The 23,559-nt window shown below is 43.8% G+C and overlaps 2 long non-coding RNA genes across 4 annotated transcripts in view; both read right to left on the bottom strand.

The window, feature by feature from the left end:
- LOC137751269 (uncharacterized) overlaps positions 1-18,911 on the bottom strand; it is a 43,055-nt gene extending 24,144 nt beyond the window's left edge. Inside the window, exons 1-4 of one of the 3 annotated variants that reach the window (XR_011070739.1) lie at positions 18,818-18,911; positions 11,825-12,012; positions 7,266-7,384; positions 5,651-5,751 (exon numbers count right to left, since the gene is read on the bottom strand). This is a non-coding gene — a long non-coding RNA (uncharacterized lncRNA). Of the gene's footprint in view, positions 1-5,650; positions 5,752-7,265; positions 7,385-11,824; positions 12,013-12,098; positions 12,219-14,719; positions 14,790-18,817 lie in introns of those variants that run through there. The other 2 variants (XR_011070740.1, XR_011070738.1) reach the window with 2 other exon arrangements.
- A 2,887-nt stretch (positions 18,912-21,798) lies between these two features.
- The window catches only part of LOC137751272 (uncharacterized), a 112,190-nt gene continuing 110,429 nt past the window's right edge, over positions 21,799-23,559 (bottom strand). Inside the window, exon 4 of the long non-coding RNA XR_011070744.1 lies at positions 21,799-21,928. This is a non-coding gene — a long non-coding RNA (uncharacterized lncRNA). The remainder of the gene's footprint in view (positions 21,929-23,559) is intronic.

The following is a 23,559-nucleotide window of genomic DNA, read 5'->3' as shown; positions in this document are numbered from 1 at the left end:
GCAAACTATTAGCATATCAACGTATTTTCTTGGTATTTGCCTCTTTTTAATAAAAGCCAAATGTAGGGGGAAATTTGGCTCCGTGTTCCAATTGCCTTCATTCTTGTTGACTAAAACTATAGAAAAAGAGAGAAGGCTATGCCATGAAGAAACTTCAAATACGATGAGAAGGACGAAACATGAGCAGACAGGTCACATCTGGCCCTCTTTCCTCTCAACCTTTCCAGGGCCTATCATGGATGTATTAGTCAGGGTTTTCCAGAGAAACAGAACCAATAATATATATATATATACACAGAGAGAGAGAGAGAGAGAGAGAGGAAGATATTTATCATAAGGAATTGGCTCATGGATTATGAAAGCTGAGAAGTTCCCTGCATCTGCATCTACAAGCTGGAGACCCAGGAAAGCCAGGGGTGTAATCAGTCCAAGTCTGAAGGCCTGAGAACCACGAACACCAAGGGCGAGAGAAGACTGATGTCCCAGTTCAAGCAATCAGGCAAAAAAGGCCAAATTCTTCCTTCCTCTGCTTTTTTGCTTTTGTCCAGCCCTCAACAGACTCAGGCCCTCAACAGATTGGATGATATCCACTCACATTGGGGAGGGCAACTTGCAATGAGTCCACCGATTCACATGCTAATTTCATCCAGAAACTCCCTCAAAGACACACCCAGAAATAATGTTTAATCAAATATCTGGGCACCAGTCAGGTTGATACTTAAAATTAACCATCACAGTGGCGTTCATGGAACGTAGAATATAATGAAATACTGTCTTACTTTTTTTTTTTTGCTACTATTTCATGATAGCTAGACTGGTCTCTACAACTAGGCTGCAGACATCTTGAGGGCATAGACCTATGGAGGGCAATTAGTTTTACCTTGAGCACCAGCTCTTCTGATGGGAGGGCCTTACTACTCGAAGTGTGGTCCATGGATGGGCACCAGCTGTGAGCATTTTAGAAATGCAGAAACTAGCACCCAACCCCATATCTGCTTACTGGAATCAGCATTGTAACATAATGCCCAGGTAACTAATGTGCCCTTTAAAATGTGATAAGTGCTGACCTTGAGAATGGTGTTAAGACTGTATGGTTCTCAGCTACAAAAAGTACTTCAATACTTTTGTGACATCTTTCATGGCAAAAGGGAGCAAGAAGCAATGGGGGTCCCAACCTTGGCAAACACCAGGTCCTTTACTTCAGTATCTCCAACATCACCTAACACATTTACGGACAGAATCTAAGTACAGTAGATTCTTGATACTCATATAATGACTCCATCTGAACCCTTTACCAAATTTAGACGTATCATTAAGTCACATAGATATCACAAAGGCATATGATTTCTTCTATAGTATAAATGTTAAGGGAGTTGCTGTGGAATTCTTGGAGACAGAAAGTAGATTAAAGGTGATCAGGGGTTGCAGGGGAGGGAGAGGGTGAGAGTTATTGCTTAATGGTTGTAAAGGTTTTGCTTGAAGTCATGAAAAGGTTTTGGAAACAGTAGTGATGATTGAGTAACATTGTGAATGTAATTTAATTATGCCACTGAATTGCACACTTAAAATGCTTTACCTGGAAATTTATATATGCATAAGTATAATAAAAATTAATTTCAGAAAAGAGAGAAAGTTGCTCTGGGCCAGGGACATTGAAGGTAGGACAATATTAGGCTGGGATCTGTAGGCTGGTATTGAGTAAGGCTCAAAGGCTGCCTCCTACCCATTCCTGTGAGATGTCTAAGGCGAAGGGTGCAGAAAGGATAAGCAAGGCAAAGGAATATTTATTACCAGCCAATTGGATGCTTAGTATTCACAGAAGATTTTAAAAGTGTCATAGGTCTTCATAGGTCTCCCAAGGGAAGTGAAGAGTGACAACGTAGAGAGGAACCAGGAGGCTGGAGACTGATGGAGCCTGCCAAAAGCTGCAAAGAGTAAGAGACACGATCTGGCCGAGGGTGGGAGATGCCCCAGGTGGACACAAGGGAACAGGGCCAAGGAAGTGCAAAGCACGCTGGGCTTGGCAAAGGTTGCAGAAGTTACATCACAGGGCAACCTCACAAAAGGACCTTATGGTCACGATAAGAAACAGAGTTCCCATATGATCCTGCAATCCCACTCCTGGACGTATATCCAGAGAAAACCATAATTCAAAGAGATACATGCACCCCAATGTTCACCGCAGCACTATTTACCATAGCCAGGACATGGAAGCAACCTAAGCGTCCATCAACAGAGGAATGGATAAAGATGTGGCACATATATACAATGGAATATTACTCAGCCATAAAAAAGAATGAAATAATGCCATTTGCAGCAACATGGATGGACCTAGACATTATCACACTAAGTGAAGCAAGTCAGACAGAGGAAGACAACTATCATATGATATCATTTATATGTGGAATCTAAAAAAAAGGAATCATAATTTTTGACCATGATAAATCTCCATACATTGGCACTAGTCTAAAAATGATCTATTCCTTTCCCTTTTGCAGGTGAGAAACTTTAGTCATGGCCTCAAAGCCTCTAAAGTGAGGCTTCCCAAGTGGTTAGTGGTACAACCCGGACGAGATCTCTTGTCTCCTGATTCCAGTCCCTTGCCCTCCATCGTTCTGAGGCAAGAACCATGGCAAGGATGTCCACCTACTGCAAATTATTCATGAGAATCCCTCATTCCTGTGTCCCGGGATTTCTCGCAAGAGGCAATGACTTGCAGTTCGAAACCATCAATACAAGACATAGATTTTATTAAAGAGTAAATCTATTTACTAAATAGATTATTTATCACAAATAAATATTATTATTAAAGACCTTAAAAGAGTTTACTTTTATACTGCAGCCAACTATTTCTCTAGTCCTTTGAAAGCTAGCAATTATTATGGCCAAAGACCAAAGGGCCAGAACAAACAATTAGCCAATGCATGAATCTGGGTTCTGTTTAGTCTTCTTTTGTGAGGGATAATCATGTGTTCATTGAAGTGAGACCGTATGAGTCAATTATGTGTTGGCTGAGCAAAACCACTGTTTAGAAATTCAGAAGTTATAGTTAAAACATGTGTGGACCTTTTTTTTTTTTTTTTCTAGTGGGAAGCAGCTGCACAGCACAGGGAGATCAGCTCTGTGCTTTGTGACCACCTAGAGGGGTGGGATAGGGAGGATGGGAGGGAGACGCAAGAGGGAGGACATATGGGGATATGTGTATATGTATAGCTGATTCACTTCGTTATAAAGCAGAAACTAACACACCACTGTAAAGCAATTATACTCCAATAAAGATGTTAAAAAAAAAATATGTGGAAATTCCGACATGTTATCATTTACTTCTGAGGCTAATGATTACTATGGGGATAATCATTTCATACCAAGAAAATCACCATCTTACCTTCAGCAATAAATAATGGATTGCGTACATAGGGGTGACCCTCAGTTTGCCTGGTCTGCAAAGGACCGAGAGGTTCCCTGGACATGGGACTTTTGGTGGTAAAAGTCCCAACTAACTGGGACAAGTTGGTCACCCCTTGTGTGCACCATGAGAATGTGTAGAGAGAAGTGAAATATGATCCTTTTCCTTAAAAACATTAAAATAATGGCAGAGGTATTTTTAATCTTTTTTTTATATTGTTCTTTTTATTTTCCTTTTTTTTTTTGGCCATACCATGCAGCACGTGGGATCTTAGTTCCCCGAGCAGGGATCAAACCCATGCCCCCTGCAGTGGAAGCACGGAGTCCTAACCACTGGACCGCCAGGGAATTCTCGGTATTTTTAACCTTAATGTATATGACCTTCTCTCTCATCATCCAAAGGCATCCATCTGCCTTGGCAAGGAAGTAGAGGGTTGTGTGTGATTAGGACTCTTACAGCAGAAATGCAAAGAAAGGGAAAGCACATTTGGTATTCAGTTTTTGAATACTAAAATAGAACTTCCAAGACAATATTTTTAAAGCCATACTTTATAAAGATATAGTATATATTCCTTAAGCGCCAATGAACATATCAAGAACCAGACCTGGCTGACGTGAACACTGGGCTTTTTTCTAAGCAAGGCACAGACAGTGCTCAGGATGTGACATGATGGATGTCCCACCTGACAGACGGGGAAGCTGGTCATCTTTCTGACCCAGTGGAGAAAGGAAACTGAAGCAGGGGAGCAAGCAATCAGAAACATAGGCAATGGACATTCAGGTTGTTTCCATGTCCTGGCTACTGTAAATAGTGCTGTAATGAACTTTGGGGCACATGTGTCCTTTTGAGTTATGGTTTTCTCAGGGTATATGCCCAGAGGTGGGATTGCTGGGTCACATGGTAATTCTATTTCTAGTTTTTTAAAGAACCTCCATACTGTTCTCCACAGTGGCTGTGGAATCTAGAAAAATGGTACAGATGAACCTACTTCCAGGGCAGGAATAGAGACGCAGACGCAGAGAACGGACATGTGGACACGGGGGGAAGGGGAGGGTGGGACGAACTGGGAGATCAGGACTGACATATATACACTACCATGTGTAAAACAGACAGCTGGTGGGAACCTGCTATAAAGCACAGGAAGCTCGGCTTGGTGCTCTGTGATGACCTAGGTGGGTGGGATGGGGGAGGGGGTGGGAGGAGGGAGGTCCAAGAGGGAGGGGATATATGTATACATACAACTGATTCACTTCATTGTACAGCAGAAACTAACACAACATTGTAAAGCAATTATATTCCAATTAAAAATAATAAATAAATAATTTTAAAAGAAGAAAGAAACATATGCAATGGATTCCACATCTAGAATTTCAAAATGGAGGACTCAATAGTTTGAAGGCTTTGCCAGACACCCCTGGTGTCCCAGCCAGCCCCGCAAAGCGGAGCAATCGCATCGATTAGATTGATGATTCAGCACAGTTAGGCAGAGAAAAAGCCAAAATTGGGATTCCTGAGCTTCCCTCAGCCCTGCCCCACCCTCAGTATGGAATGGACACAGGAGTCTCCGCATTCTTGGCAGGAACGTTGGAAGGTAACTGCACTGACAGCCCCAGGTGACCTCACAAGGTCAAGAGGTAAAGTGGCAGAGCCATATGGGCCACGGGGCTGGGCAGCCACACTGGGGGCAGGAAAGAGGGCACGCAGCACGAGAGGCAGAGAGAGACAGAAATCCCCAATTCAACCCCTGCACCTCAAGGTCACCAGTGCAAGTGACTGGAAACCATTCCAAAACATTCAGAGAGAACCAAAGGCGACCTTTGCCCACAGAGCCAAGATCTCCTTTCCCATGGCCACAAAGACACAGGAGTCCCTGGTTCCCTAGCGGGCGCCATCTTTGGGAGGGAAGGGGATGCACACTGAATAATTGAGCATTTACCAAAATGGACTGCTTGGAAGTGAAAGAGATTGTTTTAACCAGAGGAGACTTAGATACAGTTTACTGGCAAATAAAATTCTTTCTACCCCATCTCACCCTCTCCTCTCTCTCCCAACCTTCTATCCTGTGGGCTCACGAAGATTTCATCAATGATCGGAAACAAGGAAGCTCCTTTTCTTACACATGTAAGAAATGGTGTGAAATGTTTTCTGACCTCACCTCACAATGTATAGGTCAAAAAAGGATCACAAAGGGAATATGAACAAATCGCAAAGGAGGAATTATTTAAAGACAGATTATTTCATTACCTGTTGGGTGTGCCTTGAAAATAAAGGTGCAGGACAGGGACGTTTTAAGTTGAGGAAGATTCCTGAAGACCTCATCGTATCACTTCAGAGGTTAGGTTGTGCTGCAGTGACAAACAACCCCAAAAATTTCAGAACCACAAACGTTTATTTCTTGCTCTTGCCACTTGACTGTTGTGGGTTGGTGGGTCTCTGTTCACCATACTGCTTCAGGGACCCAGAATAATGGAACAGCCACCATCTGGAACTTTGACAGTCACCGCAAAGACAAAAAAAGCTCAAAGGGGTCTCAAGCTTGCAATTTAATGCTTCAGCCCCAAGTGCTAGTATCCACTTGCCCTCACAACTCATTGGTTGGTGCTAACCCCATGACTCCATCCAACCCCAAGGGGGCCAGGAAGCTTAACACTGCCACATGCCTGGGAATATCTGGCAAACCCAAGTAAGGTGAGACTTTGTTATTGCCTTATATGATGCTCTTTCAGCATCACATGATTCAAAGTCAAACTGGCCGTGTGTATAAGCCTATTAATTGGCTAAAGTTTTAATCAGCAGATTAAGTTTTAATCTGTAGTTTTAAATTTTAATCAGCAGTCTTCCTCCTTCATTCTGTCTCTGCTTCCAGTAGAATGAGTTTATCCTCCAGGAAGCTCCTCGGGCAGTACCCACCCCCTCCCACCCCTGTCAGCCTGACCTGCCCAAACACGTCAGAATTCCCACCAGTGGACGCTGCTTAGGCTTAAGCTAGGATTCCCTTTATCTTAGTTCTTAGTAATTTTTATTGTTCCACTTGATAATAGTAATACAAATACATGCTTTTTCTTCTGAAGTACTATATAAATTGCATCATGCCCAGACAGGAAAAAGCCACATTAAAAACAACATTCCAGAAGATGGTTCTATGATTTTCCACAGCTGAACACAGGAACCTTGACTGAAAATTTCAGAGAAGGTCTATCCAGTCTGTAACTTGGAGGGGATCTGTAACTTAAGATGTTATTATTAACCCAGATAGTAGTTGGGTGCTCAGAGATTTATGTAAAATGAATTCAAATCCCCTCTCTAAGGTCTGTGGAGGCCCAGAGCCCTTTTTGTTATTTCTCTGCCTTCCCAGAACTTTCTCTCATGAGCCCCTCTAGTCAGTGCCTATATCTGCATTTGCTGTCACTGTATCAACCCATGTCACTCAGATTCAAGCCCTTGTCTGGTCTCCATAAGATACCTACCCCCAGCAGACACTTATGAGTTTATTTAAATTATGTTAAATATCATTAACTTTTTTAAATTAATTTTTATTGGAGTATAGTTGATTTACAATGTTGTGTTAGTTTCTGCTATGCAGCAAAATGAATCCATTATACATATACATATATCCACTCTTTTTTAGATTCTACTCCCATATAGGTCATTACAGAGTATTGGGTAGAGTTAAATGTCATTAACTTTTAAATAAATTTGATATTAACTTCAATAATAAATAAAGATTATTTAAACCCACTGAATATTTGTGAGTCACAGGATAAGACAGGATCAGAATACACTGTTATTAGTCTTCCTGGGCTGCCATAGCAAAATGCCACAGACTGGATAGCTTAAACAACAGAAATGTATTACTCACAGTTTTGTTGGCTGGTTAAGTCCAAGGTCAGGGTGCCAGCATGGTCAGTTTCTGGTGAGAGCTCTCTTCCTGGCTTGCAGGCAACCACCTCCTTGCTGTGTCCTCATATGGCCTTTCCTCTGTGCACACATCAGGGGAAAACATGGGTTAATACAGACAACCCACCTTCCCTGAAGCCCTGGTTATCATCCCACTTTGCCACAAGGTGGCAGTATTGGAGACCACTGGTGCTTCCTTTCGGCCCTTAAAGCAATAGTGGGAAAACAATGCAACATTGAAACACAGCTAGTACGTGATAACCAGCTTCCAGAGCGCAAACATAATAAATATCTTCTCATAAAGCAGAACCTGCCAGGAGTACTTGATGTGCTTTATAGCCGGGTATTACATGATAAAGCGACTGAGCCACTCGCTAGTTCCAGAGCAACGCTCTCGAGAAGGAGGGAAGAAACGATTTATGTAGAAAAGGAGAAGCAATGGCAGGAGTAAAGAAGAAACTGTATGGGATGTAAACATTAAAATAAAAGATATGACATTAAAATTGTGACCAATAAAAAGGAATGAGAGTCAGAAATCTAACCCCATTAGGCATAGAGAATAGACTGGTGGTTGCCAATGGGGAGGGGGGTGGGAGAGGGTTGGATTGGGAGTTTGGGATGAGCAGATGTAAATTAGTATATAAGGAATGGATAAACAACGAGGTCCTACCGTATAGCACAGGGAATTATATTCAATATCTTGTGATAAACCATAACAGAAAAGAATATGAAAAAGAATGTATATGTACGTATAACTGAGTCACTTGGCTGTACAGCAGTAATTAACACAACACTGTAATTCAACTATACTTCAATTTTAAAAAAAAATTTTTTTTAAAGACATCTAATCCCATTACGTTTGGGAATCAACCTGTAATAAAGCCCAGCATAAAAATACCTCTTTAGTATATGGAGTCAGATATGTTGCAGATTGTATCATCTGTGAATTAAGCCCACAAGTATTTACTGAGTTTCTTCCGTGCACCAGGCGCAGGGTTGGAAACATCATGGGATAAGGTAAAAGAACAGCAGGATTGTCCACAGCACCATGGAAGCATCCAGGGAGGACCAGGAAGGCTTCTCCAGGGAGGTGACATTTTAGTTGAGCCCAGGGAGGTTGGCCTGTCCTGATGAGTGGAAGGTGGTGGGTCACAGGAAAGGGGCCTTGGAGAGGTGTGAGAGAGGCAGGAAAATAATCCAGATGGAAAGAGCAAATGCCCAGGGGTGTGAATACTGTATTTGAATAACAACATCCTATTCAGAAGACAGGAGAGAAGCTGACAGGGAAAGTGGTCAGAAAACCAAGCAGAGTTGCATTTGCCAAGCGAGTCTGAACGTTGTGGCCGGTGACAGAAATCACCAAGGCCTTTCAGACCCAGCTGGTGCTCTTTAGAGAGGTCCCTCTAAACACTCCAGAGGATTGACTGGGGTAGACGGAGAGTTGGAGAGGCCAGTCAGGGGGTGTTTGTCCTGGCCCAAGTGGCCCACAGTGACCTTGACAGTGAGGACGGAAAGAAGGTACAGATTCAAGGATATTCAGGAGGCCAGTAGAATGCAAAAGAGAGCAGATGCCAGAGAAGGTCTGTTTTCTAGCTTGGGAAGATGAGGAAGAAGAAGGCAGAGGTTGTGGTTTATTACAGTGAAAGAGTCCAGGAGAGCTCCAGGCATGACATCTCCGTAGTCCTCTCCCTGTGGACTCCTGCAAACTCCTGCACTGACTTTCCCAGTAATGATGTGGCAACACTCACGGAGTATTTGGAACCAGGGGAGCTCCCCTGAGGAGCTTGAGGGTTAGTCACCTAGACATGGTTGACAGCCCATGTCGCTGACCTGAGTCTCCTTCTCTTGGCCGATTCTGACCAGTATCCTTTCACTGTAATAAACCACAACCGTGAGTATACCAGCTTTTCTGAGTTCTGTGAGTCCTTCTAACAAATCACTGGACCTGGGGGTGGTCTTGGGACCTCCCCAACTGCACAAGTAGAGAACACAACACTAATCACAAACTGGAGACCCAGTCAGAATGAGGATAATCATGAAAGTGACCCGGCACTGTACCAAGAGCTTAATAGGCGTTATCTTTTATAATCCTCAAAATAATCCATCAAATAGGAATAATTACTTCCATGTTATAGATGATACTGAGTCTCATATGTGTGTCCTAATGGATAAATCAAGCACCTTGCAGTTAGGAGTCTAACCAGATCTGACTTCAAACAGATGTTCCCAACATTAAGCATATAATGAAGTAGAAGGATAAATATTTTTAATATTTAAAAAATAATTAATATTTTAATAAGATTTGGTTTTGTTTTGTTTTCTGGTCCCAAACTTCCTTGTACCTTGTGGTTCTTTCCCTGCATTTAAGCAGCAGGTAAACATTCAGTGTTTAGGGGCTCAGGGAAGAGATGACCAAGGAGAATGCAGACAGAACGAAAGAAGCAATTTTGAGTGTTCAGGTTTTAAAGCCCAAACCCCAGCAAAAGCATCAGAAGAATTCACGGTAAGGACAGATTATGCTTTGGTTTCACTGACATCTCATGAAGCTCGCCTGGGCTGGGGTAAGGACAGAGTTGGGGTGCAGGGACCTTGGGTCCTGCCACCACCCCTGCCAAGCTCGGGGCGGGGGGGTGTGTTTAAGCCCCCAGGAGTTTAGAGAACCCAAGAGCAGGTGGCGCCTGGGGAGCCCAAGCTGGGATGGTGTGGGAGCAGAAGAGAAGAGACGTCTGCATATGCCCGTGAGGCAGAGCACCGGGTCCCCGAAGCCTCGGTGGGGCAGCTCTGCTGTAGCTGTTCCCATTTCACAGAGAGCCAGAGGGCAAAAGGAGACTCGCAGTCAGGGAGGAGAGGGGACAATGGAGTAAGGCCCGAAGGCCAGACAGGGACGTCACGTGCAGGGGTGGCAGTGCTGAGCTCCACTGATCCCTCCGCGCAGTTCCTGGGAAGTCAGCAGCCCTCCAGAGCCTAGATGCATCACCCAAGATGCCCAAATGGACGGAGATGACGTTTCCAACGCCTGAACCTAACAGAGGCTTGAAATCCTAAGCAGATTCCGTTGTAGAGAAGCAAAGAAAGCTACGTTTCTGGCCCACCTGAGGTTTGAACCTAGATTCTTGCCTGCCGCCTCGGGGTCTCCATGCTTGAGGAGTGGGTGGTCCGCCCTGAGGTTTCAGCACAAACCGGTAATAAGCCCTACACCGCGTGAAACTCTTTCTCGGCTGCTCTGTGAAAGCAGATGGTTTCTTTGTGGGTGATACCCCGTTGGTAACACTCTTTATTTAGTCTGCCAGGTCCCGGAGAGCATTCCTTTCTGCTTCCTGGTTCGTGGTGACTTCTCTGGTGGGACACCTAGGAGAAGGCCTGCCCAGCCCCGTCCGTGATGGCAGTGTTCAAAGTTAGGAAGGATGGAGAGGGCTTCCCTGTCGAGGACTCTGGGGGTTTCAGAAGAGCCCTGGACTGGGGGTCAGGAGGCCTGGGGCTCCCACCCGAGCTCTGCCATAATCAGCCGTGACCTTGGGCAAGCAGGTCAATCTCTCTTCACCTCAGCGTCCTGTCTTAAAATAGAGGCAGTTATTTCTTCACTGCTTAGTCACAGAGTGAAGTGAGGCAATGAGGTCAGGAACTGAAACGTTGGTCTAAGGACCAGAGAGCAGCTTGACATGGTCCCATCGTCCTTGCCCATCTTTCTTCTCAACTTCTTCTATCAGAGGTGTCAGGGCTGCATCTTCCTTTTTGGAATATGTAATAACCTCAGCTGTGGGAGAATGTAACAAGACAGTCCCTGCCCTAAAGGAGCCCTCCACCTTACAACTTCCCTGCTAGACTCAGAGCAAGTTCCAAACTCTACCAGGGTCTACACCATGTGCCACAGAGCCTGACCCTGTGGTCTCTCTCCAACCTCATCCCCTGGGATGTCACTTTGCTCATTCAGCTCCCCTACAGTGGCGTCCACACCGCCCTCAAAAGTTCACGTCTGTTCCAGCCTCATTCTTGCTGTTCCCTCTGCCCCAAACGATCTTCCCTCAGATTTTCCCACAACACTCCCTCACTCACTTTCAACATCAGTGCCAAAAGTTTCCTCCATTCCCTTCCCTCGGTTGGCAAACAATAGCGCATCTTCCAGCTCTCAGATTGAACACTGATCATATTCGTACTGGACCATCCTGTCTCCCCTCCACCCCAGCACACACACTCCACCCCACCCACCTCCCGTATTAGAAACCCAGTCTTTCCAATTGAACCCCTTCAGGCAGCAGAAGGACCTTGAATTTTAGGAAACAACGTTCAGATCTTCTCTCCACCCCACTGTCCGCCAAGTCTCTCTTTACCTTAGTCCTCCCTCTAATTGTTCCCAGCTCACAGCTTTCCCTGGGGACTTAAATACATTTAAGGGGGAGGTTTAAAAGAGCAACAGCAACTAGTAGGCTGCCAGGTGACTCAGAAAAGACTCGGGCATCCCTAGTTCCCATCCCAGCCCTATAACCAGCTCTGTAAGTCACACTCATTCACTGGGCTACCAACCTCTCACTCATAGAAACAGAGGGCTTCAACTGTAAGATCCCTAAAGACTCCTCCAGTTCTGGCAATTCCTTTACAATCTGGACACAACCAACCATCCGGCTTCTTCAGATACAATATTTCCTTGTCCCTCCGTGCCACTCAGGATTCATCAAATCTGAAGTCAGTTGTACTTTTTATACAATCAAGACCTAGAAAAGAAGATGGACAAGTTATTGAGGAGGGGAAAACCTGCCCTAATTTACTCAACCATGTCTCCTGATACGACTTTTCCAACCTTGTGACCAAAGGCTGTTTCTCTAGACCAGCAATTTTCTTCGTCTCCAGGTTCAATGAGACAAAAGAATTTTCCTTAGGCTAACTAAATGATGGAAGGATTTGGATTCCAGGCAGATCTTCTACACACACATGGCTCCATTTGAAAGACTTGCCTATTGTTTTTGGAAGCCCTAAGAAAACGAAGCATATGTTCAACTTTTTTTTAATAGTCTCGTGAATATGAGTCAGTTTATAGTGTGTTTTGAACGGAGTTCTACATTCCTGTGGGCTTATAGGAATTGAAATTGGTTAAAACCTACCTCCAGAGGAGCTGAGTAACTCAAAAACCTCTGATGCTGACTTCTAAAAGCCACAACCAGAGTCTCATGGTCCTGAGGTGGTTCCACCCTGACTTACCACGGAGACCTTCCCAAAATCAGTGCTGAACTCTTCACGCGCTCTGTATCAGTTAGTGCTGGAACAGCTGGGAATGGAATAGCTGGGGCTCCTCACACATCGCTGTCTCTGTGTGGTCTACCTGCCCTAACGTACGGCTCCCCAACTCCAGGTCATGGGCTCCCAAGGTGCATGTCCCAAGACATAGTGCCAGGCAGAAGCTATATTGCCTTTTAGGACCCAGCCTCGGACGCCATGCGGAGGCAGTTCTGCCACGATCTTACGAATGAAAAACGTTGCCTGCCCTATCAGCAAAGGATGCTGCAGCCATCAAGCCATCAGCCACCGTAGCCACCACTGACAGTGAACAGGGGAAAACTCAGAATGGAAACAAAAGGGCTGCCCACTGCCAAGCATCAGCCACTGCAGCCATCCCCAGTGGTGCACCCAGAGGGGACTCAGGATGGGAAAGAATAGGTTACTGACCCTAGAGAGCTGAGGTGCATATCAAAGGAATGATTTCAATGAGTCCAGACTCTTGCATCTTCCCATACATAGAAAAGCGCTAAATTCATTAACTTGAGATTTCTGGGGTTTTTTAATTAACAGTAATCTTTTGATGTTCCAGCTACCTGGTTTTTGTTGCAATACTCCTATATATCCTGGCTCCCCCCTTTACCCCTTGGGAACAGTCCCTTAGAGCGATCTGAGAGGCTGCCTCCCGGGCTTAAGTCCTCGGAAAGTCTGCCAAATAAAACATAATTCTCAACTTTTAGGTTGTGCGTTTTTTTTTTTCAGTCGACAGTCTGTTGGTCAAGGCAGTCCCAAAGGTCTGGCTAAGTGCAAGGGAAGGAAACATAGACCCCACCTCTCAGTGGAGGAACATCAATTCCACATTGTAGGAAGAGCGTATGGGATTGGATACGTAGTGGTGTCGCCATCTTTGAAAAATGTAACCTGCACCGCCCCCCTACCTGTCGGGGATATCAATGCCCCCAATCACGGACGAAGAGACTGAGCCTGACAAACGTGAAGTGACTTATCCCAGGGCCCCACGGTGAATAAGTGACAAGGCCAGGATTTAGGGGAAAGGGAGCCTGGAAGATGGAAGGTCCGGGGATTAGAGGTGAGAAGCTCCCCAAGCATCCCAGAGTCCCCGCAAAGGTAAAAGGCAGGACAGGAAATGCCAGGAGGCAGGGGCTTCAGCTAGCGTCCCAGCACGAGAATGAGATCCACAGAGACGGGAATTATCCTGGAGCTCATCTTTCTACCCCAGCAGAGTTCAGCACAGCGGGGACAGGTAGGGAAGCTCAGGTATTGGAATCTGCTCCAGCTTGAAGCTGAGGGATCTTGGTCAAGGCTCCTAATCTTTTTGAGCTTCAATGTCCTCATCTGTTAAGTGGTAAGAATAATCCCCTCCTAATAAGGCTTATGGGGGTTTCAAGATGCATGTGTGTGAAGTTCTTGATATATAGCAGGAAATCAGTTAAAGGTCACTATCATTATTACACAGACATTTACGTAACTGAGATCAATCAATAGGTTCTGGGAGTTAAGGCTTGTGTTAATGCTTGGGCAGCCTCAGGTGAAAGGTGGGCTGGGACCTCTAATATTTGGGTTGATAAGAAGAACAGAGCTGAGTCTGAGTTGAAATGGTGTGAGGGAGAGAGTGGGCAAGTTTAGGAGAGTCGAAACAGGCACCAGTGACATGGGTGTGGACACCGGAACCAGACAACTCTATTAAAACTTGGTCGAATTGCTTACTCTTTCAAAGCATTCGTTTCCTCAACTGTAAAAATAAGATAATGGTACTGACCTGATGATATTGGTATAGAAATGAAATAATCAATATAAACACCTAGCAAACTGCCTGACAGATAGCAAACTTCTAATAGGTGTTTGTTCTTTCTCCCTCCTTCCTTGATATCTGAGGAAGAATGGTGTTATACTGATCATTATATGAACTATTCGTATTCAATAAATGTGTTGAGTTGGATTTACACTATCCATCCCAATGAATCGGTTTGGGCCATACAGCCTTCACGCCACACGCATTAATTGAGCACCTACTATATGCCAGGCACCATGGTGGCTGCCCAAGGTACAACAGAGAAACCAAAACACAGCCATTGCCCTTGAGTTGGTTAGTGTGGAAGGAAAGGCTTAGCAGGAACTTTCCAGTTACAGAATAGAAACAAGTCTTTCATTTCTTCCTTGTCATCTGCGTTAGAGTCTGGCTCTTACACGGTGAGTCTGTGATCTCCGTGCATGTGATGACAGGTGGTAGAGAAGGCACTGCTCAGCCAGATCAGACCTCAGGATGGTTGTGGGCAACATCTTGTTGTGCTTCCCTGGCCTCCCCATCAACCCTCTGGGTTTCCACGACACCTGGTAGCAGGACCAGCTGAAGGAGAATGGAAAAGTGCATTGAGACCTGCCTCCTCACCCTGCTTTCCCCAACTTTTCTGCAGTGTCCCTCTCTCTGCCACCTTCTACTTCATGGCACAAACACCCTTGCGTTTTCACTTCTACTTTACACCAAAAACCATCTCTCCACAAGAGACATGTTCACAATTTTACACATAAACTTCTGTAACTGGCATGACAACTCTGCAGGTTAGATTTCATTATCTCTTCTTTACATGAGGCTCAGAGAGGTTAGGTGTCTTAAGGGGTCAAGCCAGCAAGTGGTGGAGCTGGATTTGGATGCAGCGCTGCCCAGTCTCAAGTTCAGCTTGGTATTAGTTCATTTCTGTTCATCTAGCATTTAACGCACACCTGCCTCATGCCAAGCACCAGGCAAAGAGTGATGAGCAAGACATGCTTGCTGCTCCCCAGGGCTCACAGACTAGCAGGGAAGGTGAGCACACCAGGAGGAATTTTAAATTTAGGATCAATGAGATAACGCACATAAACTTCTTGTTGTGGTACCTGGAACATAGAAAGCTCTCGATTAACATCCGCTATTGTTACTATGAATACCTGTGCAAGGGAATGTGAAAGGAAGGATGCCACGTAGCACAGACTAGGATAGGCAGCACAATCTTGGGTGCAGCACATTGTTCTTCATCCTGGGTTATTTGTACTTTAACGCATTTTGCATTCAGTTTACAGCATCATTTGGAGAGACTCAGGGGCAGACTGGGACAGCCCCAGGTAGAATGTCTAGGAGTGATAAAACTTGAACCCTACCAAGGAGAACTCCTAAGAGAACTAGGGATGTTGAGCCTGATGCAGAGAAATTGAGGGTCTGTTAGGAATTGCATGCCTGCTTATAAAAATGACCTGAACTAATACTGTTTTTGTTCTGATTTGGGCTGGGCTTGAGGAATGCTAAGATTCTCTTTCTAATTGTGAAATGGACGAGGTGTCCCTTGTTAAAAGAATTTCAAGCATCCTCAGCTGGGGAAGAAGTATTTCAGGAAGTCGGAGTGCCCTCCTGAAGTGTCTGGAAGTCCCTAAGTAGGAAGGTACATACTCTGCTTATGGGTCTCAGTGACAGGGGCAGCCATGTGAATCATAAATTTTAAAGATATAAAATTTACCGAAGAAGAATTAGGAAGTTATAATAAGGAGAAACAAGAAAAAAACACCTATAATCCCTTTAATAAATAAGTACACTTTACACCCAATACCAGCTCAACAAGCCTGGAGAAGTTATTCAGCTTCTCCGAACTGCAGTTTCCTTATCTGTAAAACGGTCATGATAGTAACTACCTTGAAGCGTCATTGTGACAATCGAATTTTTAAAATGCATTTAAGGGACGTAATACATATGTATTTAATACATAACCCATCATCAAAAAAGTCCAATTTCCTTTCTTTTTCCCATTGTCTTTCCAAAACACCACAAACATTGAGTATTTTATTCTAATCTTTATTTTGTTATTTAAGCTTAATACTATTGCATATATATTTTTGTATTCTGTATTTTATTTCGTACATAATTATTTTATTATAAACATAATTTATAACATATTCTTCATAAACATAAGTTTCATGGTTGTGTAATGCTCTAGCTAGTGGATATATCATAACTAATTTGCTGTTGGTAATTAATACATTTCACCTATACTTATATAGAGAGAAGAACATTTTGTGAATAAGACCTTTTTTCATTTTGGATAATTTCTTTATGATGTATTTTCAGAAGAGAAATCACTGTACCAAAGAGTAAAAATAGTTTAAAGCCTTTGATACATATTGCCAAATTCCTTTCCAATATTTCATTTTTATATATGAGCCAGTTTCACAATCAAGGTTTTGTCTGTTACTTCTAAAAAATTGTGGGCTGCTTGAAGACAGAAGTTGTATATATCCTGTATCCCCACCTCCTATTACAGTGTACTTTTTTTTTTTAATTTTTAAAAAAATTTATTTATTTATTTATTTATGGCTGTGTTGGGTCTTTGTTTCTGTGCGAGGGCTTTCTCTAGTTGTGGCAAGCGGGGGCCACTCTTCATCGCGGTGCACGGGCCTCTCACTGTCGCGGCCTCTCTTGTTGTGGAGCACAGGCTCCAGACGCGCAGGCTCAGTAGTTGTGGCTCACGGGCCCAGTTGCTCCGCAGCATGTGGGATCTTCCCAGACCAGGGCTCGAACCCGTGTCCCCTGCATTGGCAGGCAGATTCTCAACCACTGCACCACCAGGGAAGCCCTACAGGGTACTTTTAATAAATATTTATGTAATGAATAAAAGTGATCATGTCTATTCACATTCCCATCAGCATGAGGATGCCTGTTTGTTTCATTACATCTTTATTATAACTGAATATACGGAACATACCGAAACTAGTGGGAGAGGAGGTGGTGGATCCAGAGGACAAATTTCTAAATATATGTCATGACCTTTCTAGAAACTCCTGTGCTATTTCAAAACTTATAAGAGCTGGCAGAACCCAAGTTTCTGACTTCTCTTCCAATATCTATCCTTCCCAACTTGTATGCACATTGGCAAAAGCACATACTTAGAAACAGTCTTTGACTATTAACAAAAGCAATGAGTGTTTTGCAAAATGTTTGTATCAGTCTGTACTGCTCTGTAACAAACCACCTCAAAACTTAATAACTTTAAAAAGTAACCGTTTATTAAATTCAGGATGTTTCAAGTCAGTAATGATTAGCCTGGGCTGAGTTGGGCAGCTCATCTGGTCTAGACCATGCTCACTCACATATCTGCAGTTACCTGGTCAGCTCCTGGCTTGGCTGGAGGCTGGCTGATGGAGGATGGCTCCTCTCACTCTCCAGCAAGACAGCCCAAGCTTGCTCACCCTGGCATCTAGAAGGGTTCCAAGAAACAGAGAGTGGAAGCCTGCATCGCTTCTTGAGGCCTCAGCTCAGTCCTGGTACACCATCTCTTCCATGGCTTTCTATCGGCCAAACCATGTCACAAGGCCAGGCCAGATTCAAGGGGTGAGGGAATAGATTCCACCTCTTAGACAAAGGAGCTGCAAAGCCACAATGGACAGGAAGTGGGTGCAGGAAAGGATGGAATGAAGAATTTAGCCATTTTGTAACTGGTCATTGTTTCCCTAAGTGGTAGAATAAATCAGTCTGCTGGGTGGATTACTTAACCTTCTGCAATTAGAACTTGAAGATTATTGACCTCCAATAATTTATATAGTGTCCTAGAGATTTAAAATATTTAAAACAGTGTTGTCGGGACTTCCCTGGTGACGCAGTGGTTAAGAATCCGCCTGCCAATGCAGGGGACACGGGTTCAAGCCCTGGTCCGGGAGGATCCCACATGCCACGGAGCAACTAAGCCCGTGCGCCACAACTACTGAGCCTGCGCTCTAGAGCCCGCGAGCCACAACTACTGAGCCCACGTGCCACAACTACTGAAGCCCATGCCCCTAGAGCCCGTGCTCCACAAGAGAAGCCACCGCAATGAGAAGCCCACGCACCACCACAAAGAGTGACCCCCACTCGCCACAACCAGAGAAAAGCCCGCGCGCAGCAACGAAGACCCAACGCAGCCAAAAAAAAAATAATAAAATAAAATAAAATAATTAAATAAATAAATTTATAAAACTGTTGCCTTGGCCAATTTTTGTATAATCAGCGCTTTAGGTTTGATGAGCAAGGACCATCAATTTTCAGGTGGAAGATGAGTCTCAAGGAAGCTTAGCTGACAGGGAAGCTGGTAGAGCCAACCATCCTCTAAATCTCTCCAGCTCTGTGTCCTTAGCACAGGGGACGTTGCTCATCTCTTGGCTTTCAATAAACAGAAGCCACAGTTCCATTCATTTCTAAACTGTGCCGCATCGCACACGTGTTCAGGGTTGGTGGGGGGAGGGGGATAAAATTAGAACAGACGCCGTCGCCAGTCCATTTTCACCTACCCTGGTTCAGTCAGGCTCTGCAACAACATTAGCAGCCTGGATTCATGCCGAGAGCTCGCAGCATCCTCCGATGGGCTCAGCTTTGCTCACGATTACTTGGGATCTATGAGATGTACTTACAGGAAGCAAAGGGAGACAAATCCCTCACCCCACCCTGCGAACTCTACTTGCTTGAAATTCCCCTAATGGGAAACCAAGCCATTCCCTTCACAGTGGTAAATCGGTTTTAAAGTGCGGGCCACTAGAACCTTAATTATTATCATAACAACTGTATAATACACTATATAATTATGCATCTGTACATAATACATATATTCCTTTATTAGGAGACCAAGCCATTTCTTTCACAGTAAGAAATCTGCTTTAAAATATAAACCACCAGGACTTTAATTATTGTTAATTTATTATAATTATCATTATACTAATTATACAATATATTATAGAATTATGTATCTCTGTATATAATTTATATTCCTGTATGTAATACGTATATATTACAACTAACCCTTGAAAAACATGGAGGTTAGGAGCGCCAACCCCCATGTAGTTGAAGATCCACGTATAACTTTTGACTCCCCCAAAACTTAACTAATAGCCTGCTGTTGGCCAGAAGCCTTACCAATAACATAAACAGTCCATTAACACATATTTTGTGTGTTATATGTATTATATACTGTATTCTTACAATATAGTAAGCTAGAGAAAAGAAAATGGTATCAAGAAAATCATAAGGAAGAGAAAATACATTTACAGTGCTGTACTATATTTATTGACACCGTAAGTTTACGTTATCTGTTTACAAGATGATGTAAATATTCATCATCAATATTATCTATTATCAATATTATCTTATATGATACAAAACACTGTAGATGTTATATGTATTACTAACACTAGACATCAAAAATGAAAAGATAATGTGAAAAAGAAACTCATATTTATCTACATGTAGAACGATTCATGCATTGATAACAAAAAAGCAGCAATGTGATTGCTTTATGGTAGTCTAGGGTAATCGATGTAATGCTTCACAGGAGCCTAGCCTATACACTAATGAATGCATCATTATAAAAATTTTATGGCATACAGTATTAGAGTCATATTCATAGTACAGTATTGGAAACTTTGTTGCATTTTTTTAAAAGACCACTTACTTGTGATATTAGGATGATAACACAGTTTCTCCAGTTGAGAGAGAGAGAGGCATACTGTATGGTAATGTAATTCTTTGAAAGCAAAGTTGTAAAACAATGTAATAATTGTAAGTAATGTGTTACTACCACATTATTAATTTTACATTAAATATCACTCACCTTATACTTATGTAAGGATAGGCTAGCATCTACATATATTTTATGTATTCATGACACAGCTTTTTCTTAATTTTTTTTATATTTCTAGGCTATGCAGTTTGCGAGTTTTTTCAAATTGTTTCCAATCTCAAAAAATTTTTCAAAAAAAAAGTCTCAAATCTCAAAAAAAAATCCTCATATAAGTGGACGCTCACAGTTCAAACCCATGTTGTTCAAGGGTCAACTGTATATAATTCTTATAGAACATTAAGTAGTATATTACATAATTATAAAACATAATTCTATCATATAATAATTTGATAATAATGAATTTTTTAATGGACAAAATATATGAAGCATTGGACATCAGGCAACAAGAACAGTGCCGCCTGAGAGATGGGAAACAAATGAGGTGAGCCCCCCGATTGCCCCAGGACATTGACTTGGCCATGGCAGGGGTTCTGTGCTTGATTGGTGATGTCTGACCTGGGCTCGGGGAGGCCAACAACAGCCCTCAACCATATATTTCCCATTCCTGTGTGACTGTTAAAATCTCTGGGGCTTCCTTGGTGGCGCAGTGGTTGAGAGTCTGCCTGCTAATGCAGGGGACACGGGTTCGCGCCCTGGCCTGGGAGGATCCCACATGCCGCGGAGCAACTAGGCCCGTGAGCCACAACTACTGAGCCTGCGCGTCTGGAGCCTGTGCTCCGCAACAAGAGAGGCCACAACAGTGAGAGGCCCGCGCACCGCGATGAAGAGTAGCCCCCGCTTGCCACAATTACAGGAAGCCCTAGCACAGAAACGAAGACCCAACATAGTAATCAATCAATCAATAAATAAATCTTTAAAAAAAAAAAAAAAAAAATCTCTGACCTTTCCTACCTTCTTTCAGACCCTGACTTTCAGGACTCCTCATTTTATATTAATACTACTTTATCTTGGACATTGCACAAAACATTTTACATGCACTGTATCATTTGCTCCTCATAATTATCCAGTACATCAGCTACACGCTTTCAACTCCAGGTAACAGAAACGCAGATTCAAAATGGCTTAAACAATAAAGGGACTTATTTTCCCAGATGCCAAAACATCTGGAAGTAAGGCAGTTTCACAAATGGACAATTCAGTTCCTCTACATCCTCAAGGACCTAGGACCTTCCCATTTTATCCTCTGTCACCCTTTGGTGGTCAACCTTGGACCTCATGGTCCAAGCTGGCTGCCACATGTCCAGACACTACATGTGAATACACAATGTTCCTCCAAAGGAACACCGTTCCCGAGCCCTTTTCTAGATCCCTGGGCCTGCAAAATACCGGAGCAGCCCCTCAAACCTACATCTGACTCCAGAGCTAGTGCTGTTTTCACTATTCCAAGCAGACTTTCAGATGACCCTGCCTTGGTGAAGACTACTGATCTGTTGACTTCCTTTCAGCAGGGAATTTAACATAGTAATTACCGGGTTTGACTTCTTCCCTCCCCACACCCCCGCACCGTAGAGGAAGTTTAAATTTAGCTTCTACCTGCATTTCTCCTCTGTGACTGTGACTTTGGAGCAAATCTACTGAACATTACATGGAAAACACTAATTGCGTCACCTAGTTTGGGATTAAACTAATTATCTGTTATTGCTGCTGCAGATGCTAGAACATACCTAACTATTGGGCTTGAGGAATACGTACTTTGTTTAGACTGTGACAGGGAGCCCAGCAAGGTGGGGCAGGTCTTCAAGCTGGCTGTCCCTGGCAAAGGAGAAACAGGCATCCTTGTTCAAGCTGGCGATTTATTCTGATGGCAAAGCAGTATTCTTGTGCCCTGCTATAATGTAAAACCAAGCAAAAAACAAAAGCAAAAAAATGGATTAAATAATTAAATGCCTATCACAACCCGTGTCACAGCCAACACTTGGGAGATGTTATAAATGATAGAGCTTAGTAGTCAAGAGCACAGACTCTGGCACCTCCCTGGCTCTGGTCCTTATCAGTTGTAAGATCTTCGCCAAGTTGATTAACTTTTCCATGCCTCACTTTCCTCATCTGTGAAATGGGACCAACAAAAATAACGTTATCTGTCTGACAGAGCATGTAGGGCACTTAGAACTGTCCGCACAGAGTAAGTGCTAGACATTATTATTACATTATGTTATCTCATTGATTTGAATGTTACTAACACCCTGAAGGATGGCTGGAATTGGCATACAAGTAGCTACGCCCTAGAGCTGTTACAAGGGTGATAGGAGATGACTTGTGGGGAGCATTCAATCAATGGCTGCAAAAACCAGTCCCCCAGGAGGAGACAGAAGCCAAATGAGTAAGTGACCTAGCAGGTCATCCAGGCAAGCTGGCCCTCCTGCCTCACAGCCCTGGACACGGTTTATTCCCCTCATCACCTCTGTTTTGAGCCCATCATTCCTCTGCTCACATCCACCAGTGGTTCCCATTACACAGAGGATAAAGTGCAGCCTCCAGGCAGTTTACAAATGACCTGGCCGTGGTCACCACTCTCACCTCGTCTCCGGCTGCCCCTCCCCTCACTCCCGCTGGTCCAGGGCCTGTGGCCTTTTTTCTCTTCTTTCTACTGGTCAAGTTCATTCCCATCTTAGGACTTTTGCCCTGGCTGTTCCCTCTTTCCACAATCTTTTCATGACTGACTCCCTCACTGTTCAGAACTCACCTCTTTAAAGACTCTTTTCCTGGCCACACACCCTTGAGTAACCATTAGTCACTAGTTTAATGGATAGCTTTGTTTTAATTAAGTACAATGCGAATGTACTTAATACCACTGAACTGTATATTTAAAAATGGTTACAATGATAAATATTATGTTATGTGTACTTTACCACAATTAAAAAAATTTTTTTTAATAAGACTACGACTCCCATCTTCTTTGCACCCTCTCTCTCTCTATTTTTTTTTTTCTGCGCCATATGTGGGATCTTAGTTCCCCACCCAGGGATCGAACCCATGCCCCCTGCACTGGGAGCGCAGTCTTAACCACTGGACCGCCAGGGAAGTCCCACACCCCCTCCCTCTTTCCCTCTCACTTGCTGGCTCTGATGAAGCCAGCTGCCATGTTGTGAGCTGCCCTACGGAGAGGTCAGCATGGTAAGAAACTGAGGGCCTCCGTCCAACAGCCTGGGAGGAATTGATTCTTGCCAACCACTACGTGAGTGAGCTTGGAAGTAGGTCCACGCTTATTTAAGAGACACCTTAATTGCAGCCTATAAGAGACCCTGAGGCTGTGGACCCAGTTACGCCATATACAGATTCCCGACCACGGAAAGTGAGATCATGAACGTGGTTGTTTTATGCCACTGAGTTGTATGAATGAAGAAGGTTGCCTGCCATATCAGCAAACAAAGGATGTCGTGGCCACCTAGCCATAAGTCACTACCTGCAGCCCCTACAGTAAGCCTGAGGGGACTCAGAACAGGATACTGTCCCTAAAGA

Source organism: Eschrichtius robustus, chromosome 17 (assembly GCF_028021215.1).
Source record: "Eschrichtius robustus isolate mEscRob2 chromosome 17, mEscRob2.pri, whole genome shotgun sequence".
Taxonomy (NCBI): Eukaryota; Metazoa; Chordata; class Mammalia; order Artiodactyla; family Eschrichtiidae; genus Eschrichtius; species Eschrichtius robustus.
This window is presented reverse-complemented; position numbering and strand designations above follow the sequence as displayed.